The sequence below is a fragment of the Herpailurus yagouaroundi genome, unplaced genomic scaffold (assembly GCF_014898765.1).
Source record: "Herpailurus yagouaroundi ecotype Mexico unplaced genomic scaffold, PumYag 77, whole genome shotgun sequence".
Lineage (NCBI taxonomy): Eukaryota > Metazoa > Chordata > Mammalia > Carnivora > Felidae > Herpailurus > Herpailurus yagouaroundi.
Window position 1 is genome coordinate 98,138,724 of NW_024412388.1, and position 7,539 is coordinate 98,146,262.

The window sequence follows — 7,539 nt, forward strand, 5'->3', positions numbered from 1 at the left end:
CCTCCTCCTCCGCCCCAGCAGCCTGGACGCTCTTCCCTTGCTACCCCCCTAACCCCCACCAAACCAACGTTGATGAGCTCTCCTCTCTCTGCCTGCCCTTTAACTTCTGCCCTCACGATGCAGAGCTTAAAAGATTAAATCTTTATTTATGGATTTAATAACGCCACAGAAGACTTATAAATGCGAAGCCAATGTATTACTTTAAAGGGCAGACCTCTCAGCACCGTCTCTCCAGAACATGGGTGCTGACAATATCTAGAGCTGGACACCTGTCCAGAGCACTCCAGCATGACCTTTGGGGGTCTGCCCAGCCACCCAAACTCTGCCTTCTCTGAGAATGGACACCCACACTCCCTGGCCTTAGCCTTGTGGCCCCAGGGGAACAAATCACATTGTCTCCTGGGGACTTAGAATGGCAGCTCAGAGATGTTAGATCTGAGCAGGTGTTTGGAAGCATCTTCGGCCCTGCTACCTACCAGAGGCAGCGAAAGCCAGACTACAGAGAGGAAAGATGAACAGGGTGGAGACTGGGCGAGACGGCCGCTGAGTGATGTCCCCCCCCACTCCATCCCCCCTGTGCTCACAATGCACTTCTAGCCTGGGTTCTGTGAAATGCCTGACTTCTTTAAAGAAACACTCCCTTTCTTGTTTGTTTTTCTTTCTTTTTTTTTTAAATTAATGTTTATTTATTTTTGAGACAGAGAGACAGACTGAGCATGAGCAGGGGAGGGGCAGAGGGAGCCAGAGACACAGAATCCAAAGCAGGCTCCAGGCTCTGAGCTGTCAGCACAGAGCCTGACGCAGGGCTCGAACCCACAAACCGCGAGATCATGACCTGAGCCAAAGTCGGACGCTTAATCTACTGAGCCGCCCAGGCGCCCCGCGTGTTTGTTTTTCTTTTCTTTCTTTTTCTCAAGTTAGTATGAGTGGGTTTCAATTTCTTACAACCCAAAGATGATGCCTCATCCTCACCTTACCTCACCACCGAAAACACTCACCTGGTCTAGACTGCTGGGCAGGTGGCCTTGACCCTCCAGGATGTTCCTCCCCGTCCATGACCCAGAGGACGCACCAGAACAATGAAAGAACCTGTGCGGGCCTGTGATGCCTTCTCCACATCACCTTCCAGATGGCGGGGCAGTGCCCCTTCCCTGCTGTGTTCATCCATGGTGGGCTGTTTCTGTCTCCAGCAGAGCGCTGCTGGCCCAGTGTTCTCTGTGGCAACCCTGCATGTTAGAAAGAGCACAAACTTTAGAGTCTGGTGAGCTTGGAGTCCGAGCTCCTGGGATCAGCATCAGGCTCTGCCACTTACTGCTGTGATACCTCCAGCAAGTTACTTAATACTCATCTATAAACTAAAAATATCTGCCCAATAGGATTGTTGCTGCAAGAATGAGAGGTTATATACATGGAAACTCTTTAGCAGTGTGGACAGTCAGTACAGAGCTCTGAAACCCCACTTCCTTGGGGAGGCTCTTGGAACCTGTTCCACGCCCACCCGAAAGGGTCAGGTGCCTCTCCTTTGGGCCCCGATTCACCTGGACACATCCTCATTGCGGCCCGCATCACAATGTATTGTATCTTGCTCGTCTTTGTGTCCCCGGGACGTAACACAGAGCCCGGCTCATAGATGGGGCTCAGAAAAATACTAGTACAGGTTCCCCCACCCGACTGTGAACCCTCGGAGCTCTGGGCCTATTTGTCTCCCACCTCGGGACCTCACGCAGGAGGGGCACATCCCCAGCAAGCGGTTAATGTCCTCGGCAGCATCTTTCAATTCAGTTGGACAAAGACAAGCTACAGATAAAAACTGAAGGCAGTCTCCTTCAACTGCAGATCACACAGGACTTCCCACAGTGACAATTTCTCGCTCCAGCATCTAAGGGGAAAGTCTCAAACTAGGCCAGTGCATCTAAGCCCTGTGGCCACAGGGGAGGAAGGCAATAAAACCACAGAAGGTAGTGGGAAGACCTTTCTTGTTCAGCATCTGGTTCCTGGTGAAGGCTCTGAAGTAGGTTATGCTGCTCACCCCTCCCCCCCCTCCCCCCCCCCAACTACCCAGCCTGGCCCCTGCTGCTTGCCCCTTACTTCACCCCTGCGAGCCTCCGTTTCTTCACTCCTAGAATGTGCGTCATAGTACCACTTCACAGATTATTGTGAGAAGTAAATGAAACGAGTCTTGCAAAGCAGTGCGCCCCATGCCTGGCACGTAGTAGGTGCTTGGTAAGTGTCGTTATTGTTAGCAATGTCGTCATGATTGCAGGAGAGTCTTTGCAGAGAGCAATGTGCTCGTGCATTTTGTCTCCTTTGATCTTTACAACAATTCTGAGATAAGCTGGTCTCGGGAGCCAAGGGGTTTGTCTAAGTCCACAGAGCTAATAAGTACTGGGGCAGAACCTATGGCTTGGAGGCTGTGGGAGGAGTGGAACCAGCTGGGGCTCTGAACTCAGGCTGAGTTCGAATCCTTGCTGTGCAATTCCATAGCCAGGTAAGCCTGAGCGAATCCATTCTCTGGGCTTCAGGGAATATTACCCACCCCGGAGGCATGGATGAGCCCATGTGTTAAAACAGCTAAGAGAGCATCCAGGATAATAAAGATGCTTAACCCAAGCTCATTCCCCGGGGCCGATTCTTGCTGTCTAATCATGGGGAGTGTGCTGGTGGCCATCTCTGGTGTTACAAACCATTTGTCTGGATCCAGTGGCTCTCTGACTGCCTTCTCTCTCCATTTGTACATTGTCTGTAGAAAGACATGCCACCTGTTGCCCAACCATAGATCTCTGCATTACTGGTAACAGCGGGGTTGACAGATATCCTGCGCCTGCCGTCAGGGAAAAAAGCAGGGTGTATGGAAAAAGCACCCCTTTTTCTCTGTGCTGAAACAACTCTGCCAGCGGCAATGTGTGTGTTTGGTGTTTAGTTGTCTTTTTTTCCTTTCCTTTCCTTTCCTTTCCTTTCCTTTCCTTTCCTTTCCTTTCCTTTTCTTTTCTTTTCTTTCTTTTCTTTTCTTTCTAAACACAGTACTCCCAAGCTGCCTTTTTCCTTCGACCACATTTTCTCTCAAAGATACCTTTGAGCTGTTTCATAGTTGTTCAGCATGTGTCCCTGGCAGACATCACTATTGACTTTTTTGACTTACCTTGCTGTTGATCTTGACAGATCCTTCAATGCCATTTTGGTTGTATCGGGTCTTCCGGATATTTATTGCTGTCCAGTTGCACATGGCTTTGTTCTGTAGCTGCTGAATGTTGTATTCCAGATGGGTAAATCCATGCACTTGTCAGATGCATGGACTGTTCTGGACTGTTCTCCACCTATTTGGCCTGCCCTTTTGGAGGAAGGAAGATAGTGCAGAGAGAGCCCAGGGGTGAGGAGAAGACCCTTCTAGTGGGTGTGATTGGTCCATGGGGCTGACTGTCCTGCCTCTCTGCTCCTCATCAACTGTGTGATCTTGAGCCAGACACTAACCCCTCTGAGCCATGGTTTGTTCATTTGCAAAACAGGATTATGGGACCCGGATTACCACCTCTTAGGATTGTTGAGGTTCAAGCCCTAATACATAAAGCTTATGTGTTGGGACCTCTAGGAAGGAATCTTAGGAATCACTGAGTTTGGCTCCCTCATTTCACAGCTGAAGAAACTGAAGTCGAGAGAGCCTTTTGAAGGCAGGGAATGTACCTCATCCATCTTTCTATCCCTGGATCCAGAGTCAGATACTTACTAGGTGTTTAATAAGTACCTTGTAAATGAGTTGAGTGACCAGCTCATGATTTAATCTCTCTTGGTGACTCTGTTGTTATCAACATCAATTCCTACTGTGCTGCTCTGCCATGATGCCTTCGCAACCAATTAGGCTGTAATAGAATGTGGCTACTATGATTTTCCGCTTAATGTTTCTTCTCTTCTTCTTCTCTTCTCTTACTGTTACCTATCGGTTCTTCCTGGAGAACTGGATTGGATCCCTTAGAGGAATCGGCATCACTTTCTAATTGGCTGTTCTCTCTAGGCTGGAGCAAGAGTGAAGGGCTTTGAAGGACTTAAAGTTGGTACCTTTATGGGAGTCACAAGGAGCGTTGCAAAATATTCCACAGACCAGAAGCACAGCCTCTTTTAAGCTCGAAGTTGTCTAAAGTCATCTGGTCTTACCCGCTAAAGTCATGCAAGTATTTTCTAACTCACTGCACCCTTTCTAGTGCCTTCTACGCATGGCATGACTAGTTTACTCAGTGAAGCAGGTGATGGTAGTGGCTGGTAATGGCCGAGGAATGCACTGGCTTCTATCCCCTGGAATCTCTATCCAGTGACCTGGATTCTTAAGTACTTTTCTCTCCCAGCATAGGGGAGGTAAACACACATAGATGTGGATTTCTCCTCTCGTTTCTGATTATGACCTAGTGAATTCCCTTCTCTTGTTCTCTCTGTCCTTGCCAGCCCTCCTGAGTCCTGATCAAGGTGAAATATTCTTTACTGTTATAAACTAGTAAAGGTATCCACACAAGTTTAATAATAATTCAGTAGGTAAGGGGAGACATAGGGGAAATGTTAGTTGTATCATTGGATTTTAAATTGAGATAGGAGTAATCTCATTTAGACGAATTTCAATAATCAATTGAAAGCCTGTAAGTTGCAGATAGATTACCAGCCGTAAATTGGGATTTATGTGCTGTGGGTTTTTAATGAGGGCAACTCAGGCAGCTCAGCACTTGAACTGATTCACGTCTGGAAAGCACCAGCTGGCTCAGCCTCGCCGCGGGCAGTGCAGCAGAAGGGCACGGAGCAGACATCAAGTTCAAGTTGTAGGCAATATCAATACCTCCCTCCCGGGGATGGTGTGATGACTAAATGAGATCATGTATGTGAAAGGGTTTTGTAAATCATAAAGCACACAAATGCCAGCCGCTCACAATACCTGTTTCAAAATTAGCATCAGTGTCTCGTGTCTGTGCCGGGTTTTGGGCAGACAAGGAACAGGACAGACCGAGGAGCCTATCTGGCAAGGAGCAAAGGGATGCTGTGCGGATGAACAGTCGTAATTAGAGGAGTCGATTATTACAAACAAAGGGAACGTGTAAGTATCCCAGACTCAAAAAGGGGATATGAAGTCTATCTTACCTGGACCCTGTATGGGATTGAACTGCTGTAAGTGGTCATCAGCAGGCAGGAAATACAAAGCCAAAGAAGGCATTCAGAGTGCATGGTTCGGAACACCACGAGAGAGCAGAGTGAAGCCCAAAGCCTAGTTCCCAGAGCAGGAAGAAAATCAGGGTGAGATGCAGGTTGGAGTCAGGAAGGCCATTGAGAGACGCTGAAGTCTGAATGCTGCCCATGTGAGAAGCAACATCTGTGGGAACGCTTCAATGTCAGAGCCAACTGGGACAGATGATTGATTAATTAAAAATGTTATGAATATTGATGCAGTATTTACTATGTCCTACATGCTTATTTACAATATTGAATAAGACAGATATGGATATGTCTTCACAGCCTGGGGACCGGTGGGATAAAGGGATGAATAAATAAACAGGCAACTATGTTACACTGTGGTGGGATTATGGGATAGGAGGACCTTCTGTCCTAGCCTTGCCTGGGGGAGGGGTGAGGCAGCTACTGGAGGCTCCTCAGCCTGAGCCGGAGGGACACCCAAGCAGGCTCCTCCCCACACCATTGCCACTGCTGTTGCCATCACTCAACTGGACCATTGCAAGAGGCTCCCGATTGACCACCTTCTCCAAGAGTCTCTCCTGGCTCCCACACACGGAGTCAGTCACTGTATGTCACTATTTGTTAATGGACCCATCCCCCTGGATTAGCTGTGAAACTGCCCCGTCTGTGGGGAAACAGCCCCTCGAGAGCCAGGACAGGAACTTCCCCTTTATGGCGTCAGTACCTAATGCTCAGGGAGTGCTTGTGGAAAACAGGCATAAAGGCCCACAGAGAGAAAGGAGGGTCTTTACCGTCCAGGGGGCTGTCCTCTCCCCGCAGGGATGTTCTCCACGAGCTGGAGAGGCAAGTGCCCCAGACACGGGGTTTTTTCACAGGTGTAAGCTCTCCAGAAGCAGCCGCTCCTCTCCGGAATGTGGAAATGTGCCAGAGGCCAGCTGCCTGAGGGCCAGAACCCAGAGGCGATCTTTTGTTTTGCACGCCATTTTCTTTGCAGCTCTTCCGGGGACCTTGCTGCCAGCCCTGCATGCCCTGGGGCCCAGATTCTCTGGACACCCCCACAGTTCACATGTGCTCTGGGCTGTGGCTTCTGCGGGGCACCCACCTCTGGGGCGGGCCACCACAGAGAAATAATAAACAGCAGCACTGCTTCCAGAGCCCTCTGCACCCGCAGGGCACGGTCTCACTTAACCCTCGAAACTACTGGTCCCACCGACAAGTATTTAACGAGAGCCCGTTTGCGCTGGGGGTCGAGAAGGACACGGTGATGCATTTTGTGCTTCAGGAGCTGACAATTCAGGTGAGGTGGGGGCACGGGGCGGGGTTACAGGTAGGATGGTGATAATAAGGCACACGTTTCCCTCAGCTCCGTAAGACTGCATGGGTGGTTGACATATAGTACCTTGAAGGGAGGGTGCTTCATAAGAACTCCAAGGGGGAAGCGGTCATACTTCCATGAGGGAGATTTGAAGAGGCGCCATAAAAGGGGTGACGTGTGAGGTAGGCCTTGGAGGGAGGGAAGACTGGACATCAAGAACGTTCCGGGAGGAAGGACTAGCGCGAGCAGAGGTGTGGACTATGAGAACATAAATTGCCTCCAATTGTGCAACAGGTTTAAATCAAAAAGGCTACAGGGATTTTGGTTGATATCAGGTTTATGCAAGCAGGTACTATGAAGTGTGGCTGCTCCAAAAGATGGTACTTCTTAGGCCGAATTAGTAGAAGCCCAGCATTAGCATGCTGGGGGAAACAGTCCTGTGTCACTCCGCTGTGGTTAGGCCGCAGAAGCAGTGTTCCCTTCTGCCCTAGGGGAAGACGATATTTAGAGGTGCTATGACTTATTAGGCACCTGCCATGTGCTAAGCTCCTGTGAGATGTCTGCATGCATTCTTTTTTGTTTTCTTTCAAATTTTTATTTAAATTCTAGTTAGTTAACATAGAGTGCGCTATTGGTTTCAGAAGTAGAATTCAGTGATTCATCACTTACATACAACACCCAGTGCTCATCGCAAGTGCCCTCCTTAATATCTACCGCCTATTAAATGCACCCTCACCCTCCTCCCTCCATCTTCCCTCAGTTTGTTCTCTGTCTTTGAGAGTCTCTCATAGTTTGTTTCCTCTCTTCCCCCACCCAGTGTGTTCATCTATTTAGTTTCTTAAAATCCACGAATGAGTGAAATCATGTGGTATTTGTCTTCCTCTGATTGATTTATTTTGCTTAGCATAATACACTCTAGCTCTATCCATGTCATTGTAAACGGCAAAATTTCCTTCTTTTTGATGGCTGTGTAATATTCCATTGTACATACATACACACACACACACACACACACACATATATATATATATATATATATATATATATATATATATATATAT

At 48.4% G+C, this 7,539-nt stretch overlaps 2 long non-coding RNA genes across 2 annotated transcripts in view; one reads left to right on the plus strand and one right to left on the minus strand.

Moving 5' to 3' along the window:
• Positions 1-964: 964 nt before the first annotated feature.
• Positions 965-5,763, minus strand: LOC121027724 (uncharacterized). Its single transcript, XR_005788890.1, has 3 exons — positions 5,113-5,763; positions 3,140-3,328; positions 965-1,215 (listed from the first exon to the last, which is right to left on the minus strand). It is a non-coding gene; the product is annotated as an uncharacterized LOC121027724 (long non-coding RNA).
• A 392-nt stretch (positions 5,764-6,155) lies between these two features.
• The window catches only part of LOC121027727 (uncharacterized), a 108,645-nt gene continuing 107,261 nt past the window's right edge, over positions 6,156-7,539 (plus strand). Inside the window, exon 1 of the long non-coding RNA XR_005788894.1 lies at positions 6,156-6,460. This is a non-coding gene — a long non-coding RNA (uncharacterized LOC121027727). The remainder of the gene's footprint in view (positions 6,461-7,539) is intronic.